Source organism: Phasianus colchicus, chromosome 17, assembly GCF_987193195.1.
Source record: "Phasianus colchicus chromosome 17, bPhaCol1.hap1.1, whole genome shotgun sequence".
NCBI lineage: Eukaryota > Metazoa > Chordata > Aves > Galliformes > Phasianidae > Phasianus > Phasianus colchicus.
Genome location: NC_143452.1, coordinates 4,258,207 through 4,280,238, shown reverse-complemented (window position 1 = coordinate 4,280,238; position 22,032 = coordinate 4,258,207). Strand labels below are relative to the sequence as shown.

General features: G+C 41.4%; 1 long non-coding RNA gene across 1 annotated transcript in view; it reads right to left on the bottom strand.

Annotated features, from left to right (window-relative positions):
* Window positions 1–22,032, bottom strand: part of LOC149915592 (uncharacterized) — an 88,728-nt gene that overhangs the window by 2,632 nt on the left and 64,064 nt on the right. Inside the window, exons 2-4 of the long non-coding RNA XR_016471879.1 lie at window positions 13,387–13,440; window positions 13,173–13,284; window positions 478–625 (exon numbers count right to left, since the gene is read on the bottom strand). This is a non-coding gene — a long non-coding RNA (uncharacterized LOC149915592). The remainder of the gene's footprint in view (window positions 1–477; window positions 626–13,172; window positions 13,285–13,386; window positions 13,441–22,032) is intronic.

Sequence of the window (22,032 nt, the reverse complement as noted above, 5' to 3'; positions counted from 1 at the left end):
CAGCCAGGAATTCCAGCATTCAACCCAAAGTAAAAGAACAAAAATCCTAGAATTCCATTCAATTGACATCTAATGCCCTTGTCACCAGTCTGTACCTGGCAGTGCCCAGTCAAAGTCTTCCAGGGCACTGTAACCTTGATCCTATTGACCAACACTGCTCTGATTTAAATTTCAAACAGTCTGCAATTCTGATTCCTCTTTCCCCCAGCTCTGAAGCAAATTTTATGGATTTTATAGGGAAGAAGGCCCTAGCCACACACAAACTTCGCATAAGTGAAAAGGCAGTCAATACAAACAGAATTAATTTTAATTAACCTGAATATGCTGATGAAAATGTTGGGGAGTTTTCGTGAACAGATAAGTAGAGTCACATACATAGAAATACCTGCTTTGTTAATTACACACATACAGATCTAATGGTACAGTCGTGGCTAATTACAGTACTTGTTTCTTACACGGTTAGTACTTGTAACTTACACACTTAAATCACGCTGAGGCAGCGCTGAAGTTGATAAACACATCCTTTTTTTTGGGTTAGGCAAAGTAGAACCCAGCACCGAGATTCTGATGAGCAACCTTGTCAAAGATCTTCAGTTTTCCATCTTAATCACCAGCTCTCCAGTGCCTGTTGGGATGGAAAGAAAATAATTATTCCCCAGCCTGAAAACTCCTTTGGAAGAATTGCTTCTAGATCATAAAGAGCTTCAGGTGCAGTCCCTTGTTGAGAAATCCTAGCAAGTCATTCACACAAAATCAGGAATCACTACTCATCACTGTGGTTACGCTGATGGAAAATCAGTGGAAAAAAACAAACAAGAAACCAAGCTGTGAAATAGCTGCACATAAATACCATCAATTGAATGGAGATCCCTATTACTCAATTTAAATCTATTTAGCCAAATTTATTGAGGATCTTGTCCACAGTTTCCTATCACATATGCTCTAAGAGCAGAACAAGATGATGCTACAGAAGAAGGTAACATTATTGGCTAATATACACAGGAAAAATGGGGACATTTTTAGAAGTCCTATGAGCCAGGGTGCAAGGGATTGAATTCCACAAGGAATCCTATCTGTGAGCATGGTGGTGGTGGGTTGATGGTTGGACCAGACGATCTTTGTAGTCTTTTCAACCCTAATGATTCCATGATTCTATGACCCTGTTATCGTAACAGGGCAGTTTCCAGCTTTGCTGCTGCAGAAGTTTCAAGCCAAGCCAGACATTTAAACATGAACAGATCAGAGGTCCCTCATTCTTAGTGAACCAGTGCCAAGCCATTCCAACCAGCTGCTCTCAAATGTGCCACCACACCTGTGACAAACATCTCCTGCTGCTCCTAAGGCTTACCTGGGCCCAAGTGAGAGAATCCAAAAGGAGACCTAGCATGGCAAGTCTCCTTCAGGAGCACAACATCCTGAAGGACAAAGCTCTTCTGCAACTGCTTTGGGAAAGGCCTGATGCTGAAAACTCACCATGTGTTGGCCAAACAAGTGGCCAGGGCTGGGGCTTTTGTTTGCTTCACAAAAGAAGAACACCGGAAAGGGTGGGAAGGGTCAGAGGTTGGGGGAAATGCTGTTTTAGCTTTCCTTTGTACTCATCTTCTTCATAACCACAGTGAGAATGTGTCACATAAAGAAGGTGCATTCAAGACACAAACCCAGGTATGTGATGTTTGTTCAAGTTAGAATAAAAATATTGCTACATGAATTGATTCAAAAATAATACAGCTATACCATAAAAATTATGATATTCTGGACTCCCTCTCTTTGCCTTCTACTTTTAAATCTTCCTTGGTGCCTTAGAGTTACATATCTACATTGGAGAGCCTGTGGGCCAGGAATTTATTTAAGATACAGCTAAAAATCTCATTAACAACACAGATACAGAAACTGGGGTTTAAAGAAAATATACAGGTAATGCAAAATTTCAAGTCATGACAAGTGGCAACAGCACATACATTATCAATATCTGGCTAATGGACCCAGGATGATTACTGGTTAATGAGCTGGAGCACACAATGATTATGGGAAAATAAAAGAGAAGGGAAGGGAGGAAAAAGAGAAAGAAAAAAGAAAAAGAAAAAGAAAAAAAAGGAAAAAAAAAGAAAGAAAAAGAAAACCAACAAAACACAGAAGAAACATTCCTTTTATAACATAGCTGCTAGGAATCACAGCAAGGTACTCAGAATCACATCCTGTTTACTTAAGCAATGGTGGATTTGGCCTAATTCTAGTACTACAGGCAGTACTTTTTAAAATGAAGCATGTGCTGGTATACTTTGATTTGCTCCTATACAAGCAAGCAGAAAGGGGCCCAAAAAGACTCAAATAAGATGTGGAATTCTGTTAACTTAGCAGCTCTGTGACTGCTGGAGAAGATAATAATGCTATTGATATTTATGGCTTCATCATCCCCAATAGCTAGGAGGTAGAGTTAGGCTGCTACAAAACTATCATCAGCTGGGGAAGTCGTAGAACAAGTATTTGTAACAACTGCATTACCAGTTACGCTTGGAAAAGAACAAACCTGGTGCTGCTCAGCAGAAATACAGCATCCCCTGCCCCCTGCTCATGTCAGGAACACACTTAACGTTTCATGCTGTTGTTCTCAGACCTGTCCCTGACTGGTGCAAACGCTGCTGCCACCTCCTCACAATCATCACACCTAGACTTGGAAAGTGTAGGAAGTTGCACTACCAAAATTCAGGCATAACTAAACAGCTGTGCCTTCAGTGGCCTTCGGATGCTGCAAAAAACAACGTGCAAATGGGCACTTTTCTGCAAAAAACCTGCATGCAGAAATTCACAGGTACAAATTACATTCAGAAATATGGAAAGTACACTCCAGCCCTTCCTTGCAGCAATGTTTCCCTCTCTTTTACACCAAAAATAAATATGGCACGCTTTAATGAATGCATTATGAACACAAACGTCTACCTGGCAGGACCTCAGTAATGGAGGTCGCCTCCTTTTCAACTGATTGAATGGCTTAGAGCAAAGGAAAAAGCGCAGGGGGATGCACACCCCTGAAAGTTTGGAGTTTAATGAACAAAGCCACTTACTGCCTCTCCAAGGCAGAGGGCAGGGAGATGAAAGCTCCCGCTTCATTTTATGTGCAAAGCAGAACAGACATCTCCCATAGACATGCTAATGAAACATTGATTTGCTTGGGTGCCGTTTGTTACCACAGGGCTCTCCACCTTGGACTTCCAGGAGAAACGATTCACAATTAATTAACTCCTTTCGCAGATTATCTGAAATCTAACCTCGGCTCAACCCCACTCCACGATGAAGCTCGTTTGGGTAGTAATGTGCAGATCGATGAATATGCATACGTGCAGGCACACATCTCTATGAAGATGTATTCCAAATTTTTATAGACATCTATACGCATGCAAACATATAATGCATTATATACGTGCTATTATATATAATAGAATGCGTTCTGCAATCTATAATGATATTATAAATATTGTGCTATAAAACATACATCCCGAAACACGTCAGTACTTGTAGCCATGCAGTTCCACAAGCAGCACATGCAGATCTCTGCCCTCAGCCCACTGCCCATATGGGAGAACCCGGAGCTCTCCCAGCACAGCAGGACAGACCCAGCACGCCCAGCTCCCCCTCACCACCAGCTGATGCAAACCAGCATCCTGAAATGAGTCTCCACGAACTGCTCCCCACCAACGGAATGGGTTTTCTGGGGTACAGGGAGCAAACCAGAGCAGGAGCCACCTTCCTAACTCACTGCTGAAGGCTGAAGCAGCACAGAAGAATCACAGAATGGCCAGCGTTGGAAGGGACCTCAAGGATCATGAAATTGTGTGGACTCAAATGTTACTGTATGAGATTTAAACTGTGCTTACCGGGAGCTTAGAGTTTTCTTTCCTGTAGAAAGAATGCATGAAAACTATGAACGTGACATAAGAAATACTTCCAATGAATATTTCAATTATAATAAAAACAAAATTTAGTTTTAAGTAGCATGCATCAATGATCTAAGGCTTGTGAAGCAGTAACACTGCAAATGAAGCTCAGCCTAAAATACTGTAAAGAAATTGAAGATTTTATGTAAATCTCTAACTGTACATCCCAACTGTGCCCTGCCCCTTCCTCCAAGAATTCCATTAACGTACATTTCAAGCAGGGCTCACCTCCACTCCAGCTGTTATCGACTGGGGGAAGGTGATCAATATAGAACAGACTGGAAGTTCATTTTTAGAAATTGATAAAAGTTCCCAATGCAGAGGGGTGAGACCATTTATAGCAGAAGTTAAGGCATCCTACTTCTCTCAGGAAAAGCAAGGGTCCTCAGACACTTCCACTCATTCTTTTAATGGCTATTAATTGGAATATAGTTTTAGTTTCTTAGAATTTGTAGCTAGAGTAGAAATGAATTTTACTGAAACTGTTTTCCTGCAGTGTGTTGTGACTTCCTACACACGCTCATCTTCTTTGGGGCATCTCTGTTCTGATTAGGCATCAGGATAAAGTTAAACATGGCTTTCCTGCCCAGGTCATTAGCAAAGGCAGGCCTCGCTAATGAATTGCTGGCTAAAATAATAAAAGAAGGGCCAGCACAGAGTTCCTGTGAGTTCTGGCTCAGCCCAAACCCTAATATTGATGTTATTCTATAACAGTACCACAGACTATGCAGGGCAACCCCACGTCTGTCACAGCAGCCGGAGCAATTTCAAACTGTGTGCTTTTAATTATTTCATTGACACCCTTGGACTTGATAACTGACTGAATTTTCCTGTCAACACTTTGGTCTTGGGTTTTCTTCATTAAATCACAGTTTCAAATTACCTTTTTTTTTCTTTTTCTCTCTCTCTTCACTCCCCGCCCCACTCCAACATTTTTTGGCTTCTAATTCTCTGAATGCCCCACACTGTTTTAAATTACATGCTCATTTTGGAATACACTGACTATTTATCTAGGAGGCAAATTTCAGAGCCATCTGAAATTCATTTCCCAACCCCAGAGTTCCTGGGTACCAGCTTCCAACCCCGCCGTGGAATTTCCTGGGGCTGCCATGTGGGTCGGGTTTCTCTGCACCTCCAGCACACGGCCCTGCCAGCTGCACGCACTCTGCTTCTCCTCCTTGCTGAGCCTTGCTAAGGCAAAGAAAATACCCACCTTCATTCGTTTGTAGATAGCGGTAGTAAACTCGGCTATATAGTTCTTAAAATGGAAGCCACCTCTTGGCACACAGACGAGTTCCAAACAGCTGCAGGGTACACAGCACACAGAACGGCATAAAACCCAGCATGGAAACTTGCTGTAATTTGTCACGCCAAGTGTATGAACAGAAGTGAGCTGCCATGTATGCACAGCAACACGGTCTGCACAAGTATCAATTACCCCCAGGTGATTTCAGCCAGAGTTTGGGCACCCACTGCATCTCTACGCTTGCAGCAATGGGTAAAATTTAAGAAGCTGCAAACATTCCAAACAAAATCAAAACCTTCTGCCATGGAAAATCTTGAATTTTATATTGAAGGTCTGTAAAGAGTCCAATCTGATGGGTGAAATCTGAAATTCCCTGTTGTTTTGTTAAATATAACAAAGCAAGCTGCAAGTGTAAAAGAGATTAGGGCTTGTTTCAATAGTCAAATTCTTTTCCGGCAAAATTGTTTTTTTCCCCAAAATTACTCGTTCATATTAAATCAAGTGTGACATTAAGTTTAACATGTTTTTCATTTCAAGATGGACATTTTTCCAACAAGTCGTAATTGGTATTTTGACTGTTTAATAAGCAAGTCTTTTGGAAAAATTTCCGCCTGTAATTTGTTGGAGGATTAAATGTTGTTCTGGAAGGGAATACAATGATTTTGCAATATCAGGCCAATATTTAAATTTATTTTTTCTAGTCTTTCTCTGTGACTGAAAACAGGTTTTGTATTTGTAATCAGATAGAAATGTTTTCCTACAAACCAAATTACTGCATCATCATTATTTTTTGTGAGAAAATAACTAATCTGCTCCTGAAGTTACTTTAGTACTTTAGAAAAACCAAAACCATACATTTATGCTATAGCCCACAAACAAGGGGCTGCAATACATCTGAGACTGAAGCATCCCTTGCATAAGAGCTCCCAGGAGTCACCTGCTCACAGATGATAGCGGGAATCAATCACACCATGTTACAAGATATTTATTAGCAATCTCATCTGAGCTGTTTGATCTGCACCTGCCAATGGGAAAACTTCCTAAACACCTTGCATAGAAAGCCTGGAAAGTCCAGATCCTCCTTCACTCGAAGAAATCCAGGAAAATCAACTGATATGAGCATTTGCTTCAATGCCCTCTGCCTCCAAACCCCCTGGCCACAGGAGGATGCCTCAAGAGGGGGCCCAGCACACCACACAAAGTGGAATTCTGTCACCAAACTTAATGCCTAGAAATCACATTGCAGCGGTGGGCCCTAATGCCATAGCTAGAAAGTTGATATTTTGAGGTGAATAGCAGCTAAAGCAGCTACCTGGAAACTTCCAAACCCAAGCTGCTCTGGGACATGAATGGCAAGACAGTCATGTGGAGGAGGCCAGTAATAGAAAAGAGATCAAGTTCAAATATAAGGTCCCAAAGAGACAGAGTAGAATAAAACACCTGTTACTGGTATTTCACAAAAAAATCCACTTTCATGATGATATTTTTAAACAAACAAAGACTAATCTGACCTATTTTCCAAAATCAAATTAAAAACCTTGGGGTTTTTAGCTGCGTATTCAGTTGCTGTAAAATCTCAGGCATGCAGTTTGGCTTTTCCACAATGACTTTTTCTGCAGTAAACACTGCCAGTCATCCGAAGGATCCACCACTGACACCTTATGAAGGCTCCACAGCCAAAAGATGGGGTTTGGGATATACAATCACACACAGTGCAGACAGACAAGATACAACTGAGTGCAAGCTCACGGTGCTTTGGTGCAGAAGTGAGGAGCAGGCAGACCAGCATCACTTGGCAAGAACAGCAGCAGGTTTGTATGGGTAGGTATATAAGTCCTACTCTAAAACATCCTCAGGAAAAAAAGAAAAAAAAGATGAAAGTAAATTGAAACCAAACAATATTTTGGTAGCCATCTCTAGGAAATTTGAAAAGCTTGAGTTCCAGAATACATCCCTGCTTCTTTAGAAGGACTGAAAAGCCACAGTTTTAAGAAAAATACACTGTACCTAATAACTGCACATGAAAAGGGGAAAAAAATCCATATATCCACTTTGATCTTCAGGTGAACAAAAACCTGATTTAGATCTCCACGTGTTTTACGTCTTCCAGGTATTTTTGCACCTTTTTATTTTATTTATTTTTTTCAGAGAGGGGAAAATTTCTTAAACCTATTTCAGTACTTAATTTCATCCCATTACCATTTTCATAAACAGAGATTAGAAGAAGGGAAGGGCAAAGAATCTTCAAAAGTTTCTAAACCCTCTAAGTGGTTACAGCAATACCTGCCCCAACAGAGAGAAAAATACTGCCAACTTCCAGGGGTTTTGGTATCAATAATTGTTTTTTCTTGCCATAAGGCTGACCCTGAAAGGTCCTGAACAAATTCTGAAAAGGCAGGAGTCCTGCAGAATACACAGCGCATTTAATGAGACATTTAACACCTCAGGCTCTAAAAAAAAATTAGATACACTAGAGCATCTGTACAGTAGGGTCACACCTATGTGCCTCTTGGAGCATGCAGGTGGCCCATAGAAAACCACGGGCAGATGCAGAAATGAGCGCCCAGCCATGTGCACATGCTGCTGATATATGTATGCAATCAATGAAAAAAAAAAAAAGCTGCTTTACATTCAGCTCATTTACAAGCCTGATCAGATATCTTAGCAGGACATATTAGCTCATGCACATCGCTGGTTAAAATACCTACATGGCCTCTGGATCAGAACTGGCTCCCAGCCAGCCAGTGCAAAGCACAGGTTGAGAAGTTCAAATCTATCTCCATTTGTTCAATTAGAGATACCCTGCAGCAATTATTGTCTCCTAAAGAACAAGGTAAACCTGCCCTGCAGTTTTTTTTTCCTGCTATTATTACTACTTGGAAAAGACTCAGCCGAAGGAAAATAACAAAACTGAGGGCATCTGTTCTCAAGCAGTCACCCTGCATAAACCCTGCAAATAAGGAGGTGACATTATTGGAATAACTGATTCAAAGGACTCAATGTTTTGAGGCCATGTTCAAGATAATAAGAGCAATTAGACGATAGATTAATGAAGATTACTACTCCTTTCCCCTCCACAAGAAAATTTCTCTGCAACTAATTAGAAAGACAAAAATATTGTTCCAATAACTTTTACACCTGACACAAAGGCTGCAGGAAAGGTAAACACTTCCACGGTCATCCAGAAGTCAGTGGCTGGCAGTAAACACGGGTGCTTGCCTCATCACTTGAAGCACACAGGAAAAGACCCAGGAGAGTGGGGGATGCTCAACTGTGAGTAAGGCCAGGGCTGTAGCTAGCCTGGGTATAGAAGCACAGAATCTCTGGGAAAGTGAACCTACAAGCAGCATCGAATCCACCTCTTGGCCACACACAGCCCCATCCAAAGCCAAACCCTATCTCTGAGAGCAGAGTCCAAACACTCCCTGTCAAGATAAACTGAGTCCCAGTCTGGCATCCACCTCCTACTATGGCAAAAATAAAAAATAAAAACAGGTTCAAACCATTTTCTGAAAAGATCCCAGTGATCCAAATTAATAGTTGTGTCCACAAGATGAATACTTTGTTCTTAGCACTGTGAAATTACTAGCATGAAAAACCATTCTCATGGAACACGATCATGCAACCGACATCATTTCATGGATGTTTCCATTGTTAAAACAAAAATCAGGTTGTTCAAAGCTTTTCCAGTCTTAAAGTATCCTCTTGTTCTCCTTGTCTGGACTTAGGGAAGAAGGCACATTACACTTCCACTTCTTTTCTTTCTCTTTCACTTTTTTCCAAGCCACCTCCCTCAAAGCAGCACTTACCACAGTGACAAATGAAGCAGTAATAAGGTTAGTCATTTAACTCCTTGCATCCTACTTAAAATCCACCCTAATTACTGTGTAATGGGTCCACAGAGGCAGAAGAGTCTGGGTGAAGTCTACCCGGAGGGCACTGGTATAGTTCATCTGTCCATTCTCTAATAGCAGTCTAAAGTTCACCCTTATAAACATGTCACCCAGTCCATAATTAAGTGACTGGTCATTAGGTAACATATGTGGTACCTGTGGGACACATATCAGTCAGCTGGTGATGGATCTTTATCCAATAGCCACACGAAAACAGCTCTACAGCATCACTCAATGCACAGCACACTTGTGAGAAGTTAGTGTAGGTGGGATTTCTTTTGTTCCTTAAAGCAATAAACCCTGCATTTGTGAAAGGTGAAAAACCAAGGGGAGGAGGGAGTGGACAGACTGCCACAGTTCATTCCTCATCCTGCCATTATGGAAAAAAAGCTGAATTTATTCCTCTACATCCCTGCAAGCATACCGGCTCCAAAAGCATGCCTCGTATGTCACTGACAGGTGGATTCTTCATTCTCACATCATGTGAGGACACACTGCTAATTACTGGACTTTCATGAACTTCAATGACCTCTTTCCTGCTCATAAAAGAAAGTTATACTTTTCAACTCTCTCACATTCCACAGACGTGCAAAGCTGTGATGGACAGGGGAAAAGCATTAGACAAACTTGTTTTCACCAAGAAAACTGGAAGAACCTAATCTCTATGCAATAGAATGAACTCCCAGGTAAGCAGATGAACTGCACACTGCGCTGGTCAGACCAGTTACTGAGTGCACATGTACAGAGAAATGCAGTCAATTCCACTGCAACTGCTTTCCTCACCTCACTCATCCATGCCAAGGGGTGAGGAGCTTGATCAAAGGAGATCTGGGGACAAGAGCAGAAGTTTCAACTTGAGATTGTCATCAGATTGCACACAGGATGATTTCCAGCAGGTTTTGTTCCTCTAGGAGACAGAAAAGGACTGCTCCCGTGTAGACCTGAAGTTGAGATTAGTGTCTATAAACCCTGGGGCTCTCTCTGCCCTTCTTACAAAATGGTTGCACTGCTTTACTGTTTAGAAGTTCTATGAGCTTGCAGGAGAGAAAAAAAGAGTTTCCTAGAGGATGGCCCACACGGTGGGTGTCCCACAGGCAAGCTTTTTTGTTTCTTTTTTTTTTTTTTTGCAACAGAATTTTTCTGGGTACAAGGACTGCAACCCTGCATCAGCCATGCAGACACCATTATCAAGGAATTCACTCATGGATTTAATAAAATAATGAAGAGCTGGACCACACAGATTTCCAGATGGTAAATGTGATTTGAGCTGAGCTTTTCTGGGTAAGTAAATTATACAGGAGGAAAAAAAGGCAAAAAAAAAAAAAAAAAAAAAAAGCACACAAACCTCATGCCCACAATGTTTAAAGGTTTATAATTGCTAGTTATTATCTGCAAGAAGTGTTCTGAAAAGCATGACATTATGGCCAAGAAAACAAGACAAGGCCTTGGAATCAGCCTTCTGAACTGCTGAAATGTGCCCAAATTACTACAGAATAATCTCCCACAGTATTTCTTCTGTCTGCTCACCTCTCTGTTTGATGTTCACCCACTCTGGCTGCCCACAGTTCTGGTAATGCTGAAAACAGAAGATTTGGCAAAAGCTACACTGACCAGCTAAATTCCAAGAATTAAATTTCAAGACAAAGGAGATGCATATGTCCACCAAGGATGAACTGAACTCATAGTACTGAGAGATATTACTAGATATAACCGTGCCAAAATCCTTACTTGTGAATAAAAGCAAAAGAATGCATTGTGACTCAAATCACATTGGAATGATAGCAAAGATGCACAAAATTTTGCCCCCAAGAGAATTTGATTGCTTGTCTGAAATATGGATTGAGTAGATAAATAAGGAAGGGATGGAGCTTGAAGAAAGAAATGTGTCTTTTGTAGTTTCACAGAGAAAAAGCCTGCCTTCTTTAGCCGAAATAGAAATTTATAGACTAAGACATGCAATCTCTACAAAGCCATTCACCTCTCACATTCTTACTGGACTTCAGTAACTTTGTTCGTGACAATCAATTCGATTAGTTTCTGCTTTCTTCATACAAAAAAAAAAAACAAAAAAAGACACACACACAAAACCAAACCCATCAGACAGCTTTTGTACTTTCCCATATTCTGTGCATTTTACCAAAAAGGATTCTCAGGCTATCTACCTAAAGATTAAAGTAGCCAAGTATTGTGACGTTGTGGTTGAACCTAGCAGGTAGCTACAAACCACACAGTCCTTCACTCATTCCTCCCTGCTTTCCAGTGAGATGGAAAGAATAAAATAAAGAATAAAAAAAAAAAACAACCAAGGTAGAACTTGGGGGTTGAGATAAATCTACTTACTGAGATAGAGAAAAGGATAATTATGGCAAATACATATATATAACTAAAAGTGTATGTAATGAATGATGCACAAGCACTTGCTCACCATCCCCTGACCGATGCCTAGCTAGCCCCCAAGCAGCAGGAGAGAGATGAACCCTCACCTCCCTTGAAAACTCCTTCTGCTTGATGTGATATGGCCAGTTCATCCCTTTGGGCCACTATAAGTCAGCTGCCCTAATTCTGTACCCTCCCAGCTCCTTGGGTCCTTCACTGAGAACAGCCTTGGCTCTGTACAACACAGCTTAGCAGAAATTATAAACACTGCTGTTTTATCAACACTGTTTTTCTCCTAGAACCAAAACACAGCATCATACCAGGCGCTCTGAAGAAAATAATTCTGTCCCAACTGAAACTAAGACAAACTTTGAAAAGTACCTACAGACATGACTTATCATTTCAAAGTGGAGCTCGTGAAATACATGGCTTAAAGCTGTTGCCTAAGTAGGCTTGTACAGAAATTGCTTCTTTCTGGCCTGTTGCTCTATATTATGTCAATGCCATAATTTGAAATACTGCTTGCAAGCAGCAGAGAAGCCTCTTACATTTCAAGCCATCCAGTAAAAAATTCAGACCTCCTTATTCAGGGGTCTTTAACTCTACAAGGTACCTCTGGGTGTGTGGTATCAATCACCCAATGATGGATAGACATCCCATACCAGGGTCATCCGTACCTCCACTGCTTATTGAACTGCAACACCTCGTCCTCATTGAATACTGACGGCTGATCTATATGATTCAAGTCCAATCAAAGCAGTGATTTTTCAGCATTAAGGACTCTTCCATTTGACATTCTTGCACTGAAACTATAAAGGAAGGATGAGAACAGAGCATAGGAAAACAGCTCTCAAAGAGGATTAGTCCACTATTTTTGTGTATTTGCACCACAGCTCTGCATCGCAGAAAATGATACAGTGACTTAACCAAGGGAAAAAAAAAAGGCCTGCAGTGTAGTCTCAGAGTTGTTTATTCAAGAGCATGCAATTTTATTTGCACACCTACTTATAATTTGGACAATTCTACTTCAGTAGTTTGACTGGTAATTGGCACGTGCAGGAATGTAACCAATTAAACTTACTCTTCAGCATGGCCAAATATAATAAGTCATGTTTAAAGAGGACATAGGAATGCCTATAAGATGAGATGATGGGTATAACACTGACAGACACAAAAAGTTGTTTGATAGAGAAAGAATAGACCCAGCAAACTCATTCAGTGTCTGAGTGGAGGCTGTGTTAGGAAGGACTGCTCAAACATCTGCTAGAGATATGGCCTCCATAGGAAAGAAAAGAGAAAACTGAAGATTATTAATAACTTTGTGTTTTTCTACATGACCTGGGAGGTGTGTGTTGTGTAACTGAAGGATTCAACTTATTTCAATTAATATCTAAACAGTAGTGGAGTCAATTCTAAATAAAGTTTAAAAAAAAAAACCACATGGATTTGAGATAATTTGCCTTCAGTTTTATCCCTATTTAGATGCATCTATAACAGTGTCTTTCCAAAGTCAGTAAGAGAAATCATTGTTCAGACAGCAATTACTTTTTATGCCAGTAAGGTTGTTTAACTGTGTTTTCAGTTGCTGTCTTTGTTTTTGTTTTCCCTACCTCGACTCTAATCAATGCTCCTTCCATGCATTCCTTCTGAGAAATACCCTAACTGAATACACCAGAATGCTGGCCCTAGATAGCCTTCTAAGCTAAGCTTGATTTCCTTACATACCTGGCAAAGCAACATGAGAAGATCTGAGATTTGGGCTGACCAGTCAGAAACAGCTTTTAAACTACACCAATTCCCTTGTGGTTACAGCTCTTCACACTGGTCCACGGACACGCTAAGAAAATGGAGAAACACAAAAGATTGACATAAGAAAAGCAAACAAAGGAAAATGTTGTCATTGCTCAATGAATACGGCCAGAAAGACACTGTGACCCACCTGGACCTGGACATAGAGGGACCAGTTCTTTTCTGTTCGCATCCTGTGTTATTGCTGTCAAAAAGGTGATGCAATTCATTATTCTATTTATGCAACCATAACTGACCATACATAAATAAAACACGATATAATACAGCCTTTAGAAAGGAGGTTTGTGCAAGTCATTCCTCATTGAACAATTGAGCACTTGGGGTTTTGAGCCATAAATGAAAGGCTATCTAATATTCACGCACAGTAATCCCACTGAGTAGCAAAATACTTGTGCTTGAAGTTGAACAACACTTCTAAAAATACACTTGGTGTCCATGTTCATTAAGTTTAAAGTTGCTTAAAATTATTTTGCCTCTGTTTTGGTTTGTTTAGTGAGACTTGTGCCTTTAAATACGTCTAAGGGTCTCAAAATCAACCATCATCCTGTGGAAAAGGAAAACCTCATTGCTCCCACTTCACAAAACTGAAGAAGATGTCTATAAGTCCAGAGGACTGCAGATCTATTTTCCATACATATGAATCACACAACCACACAATGGCTTGGGTTGGAAGGGACCTCAAGGATCATCATGCTCCAACCCCCTGCCTCAGGCAGTACAACATCCACACTGAACACCTGTAGGATTCCACCCAACTGAAGAGCTGCCAAATCCCTCTGGAACTCCTGGTCTTCCAGCGCATCCCAAAGAGATCTGAGTTTCACAATAGAAACCCTATATAAGAGGAATATACAAGATCAGAGTTCGTTTTATTTTAAACACACACATCTGACACATTAAAGAGCATTTTGGTAGGATTTTTTTTCTCCTGTTTTTTGTTTTTGTACCACTCACAGAGCCAATCTGAAGACAGGTGTTTGCTCTATTTTTATTATTCTGCTGAGCATAGCATTCTCCACAACCTTTCCTGAAGAGGAACAAGACAAGAACAACATCAACTTCCAAAAAAATTTCAAAAACTTTCAATAACCATCCTTCTGAATTGTAATCCATAGCCAATCCCAGAACAGATCGCACACTCTTAGCACTTTTGATAAGTAAAAAAGGAGGTATTTAATCCCACAGCCATCATAAGGGCATTAAGGATTAAAAAAAACCAAACACATATTATTTCTTTGGTTCTTCTGAGAACGTATAAGATGGTTGTTTGTTTGTCTGTTTGTTTTTGCTTTCTTCTAAAACAGCCTCTGATACAACCACTCACACATACATGTTGATTTAGGATTTACACAGCAGGAATGTAAAGCTGCACATGCTGTGCAGGACGTGTGCTGCTGGTCATTACCTGATAACTCCAAGTAGAAATTTCAAAGAATTTGTAAGTTCTACATACCAGAGCTCAGATAATTCCACACAGCTCCCTGCCAATGCACTGCTACTTTCTTATTCTTGGGATAAGTTTATTGCAATACTGTGAAAAATAAATTAGCATTAGCATTTGGCACAAGTCATACAGTCATTATCCAAGCAGACTCAGGGCTTTGACAAGGCGACTATATGTAGTTACAGAAAAAATTTATTCTGCAAATAAACCTACAAATGGTATACCTGGATGGTCCTTAAAAAACACACACATGGAGAAGAAACAGGGTATGGCTACCCAAATACCTAGGATTGCTGTGCAGTGGCATTTCATATGCACAAGTAAACAGGAGAGCACAGTCTTACACAAAACCAGACCGTTCTCAGACAATGCATGGATGGGTTGCAATAACACACAGACTAGGCAGGACCCAGGCACCATGCACAAAATGTAAACCTCAAGCCACGGGATTTCTTTAATTTTATGAATGAAGAGTAGATATTCACAGGTAACCCAAGGAAAAAAATATATCTATGTTAGAGTTCTGAATGGATTCTTGCACTAACTATACAAGATCTCTAGTGACCCCAAACACTCAGAGAACAGTTTTCTCAAGAAGACAAATTGCATTAGTCTAGCATGGAACACCAGCCTGATGAATTAGTTTTTTTCATCACTAAGAGATTCTATGTAAATGAGAGTAATCCCTGCACCGATGAGCAAAGGGCAACCTTTCCCACAGCCAAGACACATAATTATATTTGTATTAAAGCACAAATAGTTCTTTTTTACACATGAAATATGCATAAAGTTAGGCCACAGAATTATAATTATTAGCGATTTAAGGCTTGAGAATGAATCCAATATAAAGGTAGAAGTCAGCTGAGAGCAAGGCCTGGAGAAGGACCTCACCACCCTGCTCACTGCCTGCAGCCTCTACAGCCAGCACGACCTCTGCACTGTGAGCCTAGGAGATCTTTTCTTATCCCCAGGAAACTCTTTAAGGAAAGCAAACAAAGAAACCCCCACACAACTGCCCTTCAACAAATACTGTCAGGAGTTGCAGAGAAGCATCACTTTTTGCTGCTGTTCTGAGATGCTTAGAATTTAAGACATTGATGGAGACTTGAAGGAACCACACAATTCATTTTATGCTAGCTTCACCTAATTCAAACTGCTGTTGTAAGCCCACTCAGCATTTCCAGAGAAGTCTCTGAAGTCAGGATATTACTGCCAGTCTAGCATAAGCAGGAAGAGAACCTCTGTCACAAAACCGGTAGTTCCCCATAATCCACCCTTGCATGGCTTGCTTTCAGAAGCTGGGCAAAGAGAGAAGCTATGGGCTCTGACAGCTTGGTGAGAGCAGGTGCTGTTTTAGGTCAGTACAACCAGCGACTTGACTTTGGACAATCTGTGGAACTGTCTATAATGAAACAGTTGCTGCAGGAGTTCTGCTGTTGCTTCATTAGGAGCATCTTGCACCCTGCAACTGGGTGAGCTCCCCCCATGAAGCAGACGGATGCCATCCCTGCAGTTCACCTCAAACTGCGTCCAAGCAAGGTTGGTGGTACCCATAGGGTTTCAGAGTTTCTTTCAGAGGCTCTCACACGTGTCGTTGTCAGGCAGCAAAGCTGCAGAAGCAAGAACCAGAGCCACTTCTGCCTCACAGAAGCAGCAACATCATGCAATGAACTTCAGGTGGAAGCCTGGCACACGCTACTGACTATTTTTGAGCACTAAAGATGAAGGATTATCTTTGACAATTTGCAACGATGCAATGCAGATACTCCAATACCAAAGGCAGTCTGCTATCATGAGGAACTGCATGCTATGGTTTATTCACGCTGAACTGTCAGGTGAATGACTACTGCTCCTGTAGGTTTGAAAGGTTTAGGGATGCTGGTAAGTACTTCAAGAGCTTTAAAAAGACCCTAAAACGGTTAAGCTGCAATAATCTCCTGAAGTGTTTAAGTGGCTTAGGTCACCAATAAGCTGCTCTTGTGAGTTAATCAGGAAGGCTACTTAATTAGGACAACAGGCTATTCACCAGTTCATCCCAAGGAAGAAAGCCAATTATGCTTTTAAAAATTACTTGCTTCTGTAATCCCAAAGATACCAAGCCATTTGTTTAAGCATTCACCAACAGAAAACACAAACAATTCTACACAAATCTGGTGCTAACCTGTGTACATTTTACACACAAGTCTTGTTCTGATATTCCATGGGTCAGCTACAGGACTTCCCTCTGCAGCTCACAGCACATGCAGCACACAACCATGCCGACCAGTTTGTCTAAAGGAACACCCAACACAATTGTCTTCTTTAATGAACAATCACCAGCAAAAGATTTTTCAGCAATTTCTCAAAATTTCAAAACATGAAGAAAAGAACGTAGGAAAGAATAATTCGAGCAGATGAATTAGAACATAACAGATTTTTCCAAAATTTCTCTTACTGTAGCAAAATACCTTATAAAGAATAAATTTCAAATTACTTGCTCTTCTGCTATAACACTTTAACACTTGTCTCTAGAGTTATTACTGACACCACAAGAGTCCTATTAAGTGTACACTGCTCAAATGTAATTGAAGTTTCACTTTAATTCAGACTGACATTCGTACTTATTTTGTGTTATTTGCTCAAAGCTGGATTACAGGAAAAAAGATCAAGCTCATATCTCAATTCAGCTCCTATTTACTCAGAGTCTTGCAAAAACACCCTCTATTGCCATCATTTTATATAATACATTGAGTAAGAATTAGAGGTTACATGTAAACTTGTCAAAACCCAGAGTCATATGTAATATTACAAGATTGTGCAAGTGAATCAACAAGCTGTACTTCTGGTTGTGTCAGTTCACATCTTCATACGAAGTTATTTAAAAGCTGTCACCAAGCCTGCAGGTTAAACTGCACATTACATTTGGAAACCAGACTGTACAACTAATACAGATTTCTGGTCCTAATTTTCTATTACAAACTGTCAATATACTGCAGGAAGATTCACAGCTTACTGGAAGCTGATTTATTATGAAAACGTTAGAATAGTTTCAACGTATTAACTAGTATGTCAGGGTTACCTGTGTGCAAAGCACCATTATGAAGAAAAAGAAGCATCCAAACCATGTCATCCTTCACCTCTGAATGGGAACAGGCCAAAACGTTATGCAAAGGACTGCACAAGTCTGTGATTCAGACACCGCTGGCCTTTCTGACCCCAAGCATAAGGAATTCATCAACCTCACAACAAATATGCAAGTACAGATTTTATAGAAGGGAAGCAACTATTTGTTGCGTCTGCTTGAGTTTATCACATACACGGACTCTGCCAACAGACTCTCAAGCATTTTCTATTTTTCTTTTCTTTTTATAGTCTCCTTTCTCCTAATCGAAGAATTAAAATTAACAACCTCAAAAACAGCTTGGGTTGCCTAGTGCCTCGCTCGGCCTGACTAAGTCTGGGATAGAAAAGATTTAACGTGAAAAAATTCAGGTTCAGAATGACCTTCTGCACTGATTGACTTTAGTGGAATGTAAATGATGGGCAGTAAATCAGGCGACGTGCACTCCGCTCAGTGAATCATACCATTCCCTTCAATCCCATCTAGAGGGAGAGACATAAATCCTCCCAGTTCAAGCCGGGCCATGAGCAGTCCTTTATATTTCCAATTAAAGATGTACTGTCCTTTGCCCAGCATTCAGTTGGGACGCCGCACATTAATATGGAAATCAGCAGCCCAGCAGCGGGCCATGGGGCCTCATTGTCACTGCCACATTCATCCCCAGGCTTCCTCCCAGCTGGACGGAGGAGGGTTCGGTGTGACAGGCAAATCCCAAGAGACGACAGAGAACCCTTCATTAGGCCTGATTTTAATGCTGCGCTGCCAGTAGGCAACATGTTTTGATTATCAGGGCTTTCACACGGATCCTCCGGGGCTGGAGGCCAGATACAGATGCTTCCCAGCGCTACACAAACAAACGCACGGCCCGAACGCGGCCTACCGGCTTGAATACCTATCAATCACATCAACGTCACCCCCTCAAGTGCTGCCACTGTGAGGCTTTTTCTTATGGGAACAGCTTCGTTCCTGCTCAGTGCAAACCTAGCAGACGGCCACAGAGCCAGCCACGGCCCCACGGTGAGGATCGTGAACGCGCTCTGAGCTCTGCTCTCACCATCAGCGTCTCCAGGCTCGCTGGTGAAGGCAACGTCATGCAGGGCTTACAGCTGACAGCAGTGACAGAACTCCTACAGCACGTCCCAGCACACTGCCACATGGTCACACCAGCCAGGAAAGCCAAGGGGGAAGCAGGGATGTGGCGGTCGGTTCGTGTTGGAGATCAGCTGAGGAAAGAGGAGCTCCAGCATGTGACAAAGACAGTAAATTTCTCCAGACCTCCACAGGCAACAGCAGAGAAAGTGATTAATGAGATAGATATTAATGGAATTGGGATTTTAGGGAATGGAAATGAGGTCTGGGAGAGTCGACCACAAGGTGAGGATAAGTTGTCTAAAATTGTGAGACTGGGAACTGATCTTTACTGGTTTTGGGGGCCTTTTCCCAGTTATTTGGGCATCTACTCTGTAGACAAACCATATGGGTAATGGTTAGCCCCACCTACCCACAGATAAATGAACAGTGAGAAGGTGAGAGTTGTCCATCGCAAATCTTCTACAAGTATTTCACTACTTAAGCCACCTCGTAACTCTGATGCCTTTTTGCCCAGAGCATTTGCACAGAGTGGATGGAAAAAGCAGAAACAGCCCCTGCAAAATAGGGACTGATACAGGTTGAACGTGACCATGCATTCCAACCCCTCCAAGCTATGCTGTGTGCAGTTCAATCACAGCTCAGAATTCTTCCTGTGTGTTTTTTTTTTTTTTCTTGTTGCTTTTTAAATACCAGACACCACCAACAGTAGATCAGCAGCAAGTATCCAGCAGGGAAAAAGCCCCCATCTTCGGGACTCAGGTTAGGATTGTAAATTCTGCACTTAAATCACATGGCCAGATGAAATGGATGCCAGGTTCTCACTAGGAATTGGGTCCCAGCACTGCTGTGGGAGCTCAGCCTTGAAGTCCCACACTGCAGACATTCAGTGTTACTAAAAAGGTGAGGTTTTTACTTGCAGCAAGCAGGTAAAAATTTGTTTTATTTGCAGAAGGCAGCGCACACAAACAGCTTTCTTTGGGGGGTTTGACATCAGAGAGGGATTTACTTTCCCTAAAAGGACAGAGAGAGAAATTCTGGATCCAAAAGTGCTTCCTCCCACACTGGCCACCGTACCCCATCTCACTCTCCTCAGCACTCCACAGCTATTTTTAACATCTCATTTCCTCGCATTATGGCAATTTACATACTTAAACACATCACATTAGCGTCCAAAACATAAACAAAATGAGATAATGCAGTGTAAAGAGAGTATTAAATGAAACCCTGCTGATACACACACAGGAGCTTTAGGAAATCAGGCAGTTCTTTGAAGCAAAGCAGTTGTCCTGTATCAGTAATAGGAGGATTTCTCAGCAACACTTTACAATAAAGCAGACTTAATGAGAGCTGAGCAGTGGTGTAATTCCTGTGGAATTGCATATTGAAAGCTACATTCATACCCAAGGAGCCCATCAGGACCAGTATTGTTAGCATGAATGCTGAAGGAATTGCAAAATGAATTGCCATTTTATTATCGAGTGCTTCCGATTGGCTCTATCCTGCCATCTGTGTCATTCGGAGGATGTGAAGTAGCTGAGGTCCGAACTTGAGCCTCTGAAAGGTGGGTCAAGGGGAAATTTTGTGCTGCAGCATCCTCTGCTTCTTTACTAGAGAAGTTCATCACCTTCCTAAGAGGAAGAAGGGCCAAAGCACAGAGCAGCTTGCCAGGAGTAAGGGCTTGCATTCCCCTTTCTACGGGGAATGGCATTACTGATCAGCCACACAAAACCTGAGGAGAGATCACAGCAAAGCACTGCTCAGAAATGAGGGGCTGCAGATTATCTGGCTTTTTGAAAGCCCTTCAGCCTTCCCTAGTTCTTCACGATGCTGCAATAGAATTGTAAGACTTAAAAACTAAAGTGCACCAGTAAAAAAAATGAATGTGCAGGACACGTCTCATTTAGCTCTACAAAGAGGGAACAGATTTCAAAGCTGTTTGAGTGATCTAGAGGCCTAAATCACTTTCCCAAAGCACATAATTCACACAGAAGATCAATTACCAGTATCTAATGTCCAGTAAATGTTAGCTCATTTGCATGCTTCTGAATTGAATAGATGCACAGAAACAATTTAAAATAAGCTTCTTTAGCTTCCAGTTGTTAACTTCAGTTAGAGTATTCACTGATAAAAGAACATTTTAAGTGAAAAACGTCTCTTACATCACCTTATTCTGTAACTGAGGTATTGTTATCCCAGTAAGTTTGATTTGGTATCCCCATACGAATTCTAATATTCTAATATTTTTTTTCAAACTGAGCTATTCGCTTTGAACCCTCTCGACAAAAAGTTACTGTATTATTTATCTCCCTATGCCAGCACTGCCATTTTTGAGGTGCTTTGTAAGAAACAGAGCATATTTCAACTCTTGGTATAGCCTTTACATCACCAATTACCTAGAAGCTACAGAGCATAACAGGCCCTTAAAGCACAAGAGAAATACCAACACTGATCCTCAAAACCCAAGAGGACATTGATCTACATGTATAGAACCAGCAAAAACCAGAAAACCTTTATTTTCCACTTCCTTTCAAGTTCTTCCAACACACCTGACACCTCCCGTCCTGTCAGAGGTGCAGCATACATCTGCAGCATGGTTCACACATGGAGCAGGCACTGCTCCTCCTTGCAGAGCTGCAAGCACACAGCGCAGGGCCTTGCCATGCACAGCACCAGGCTGCTCCTTGCCTGCACCTCCACACCAAATCCCTGCCAATGGCACACAAAGTCAGCATGGGAGAAACAGTGGGGCTTCTTACAAGCACACGAGACAGCTGCTGGGGACAGAACTGAACTTACTGCAATGTTTCCTTTCTGCAATAGAGCAAGGATGAAGTTACCCATTTACCGTGCATTTTACCAGATATGTTGAGGCTCAGAGATGTAACTTCTTGCTCCAGGTCACACAGCACATAGTGGCAAAGGCAAGACATGGAGAAAATCACCACATTTAACAACACAGATCCAAAAAATGCAGACTGGAACAATGAGAAACAGGTCTATCCTGACAAGCATGCATCCAGATTGTACGTGTGACACGTTCAAAGACTCTGACCTTAAATTTCTCTCTAGCTTGATGCAAACATAGGATCCATACCACACTGATATGTCTCAGATGATCACAAATGCAGTGCAATTGCTAC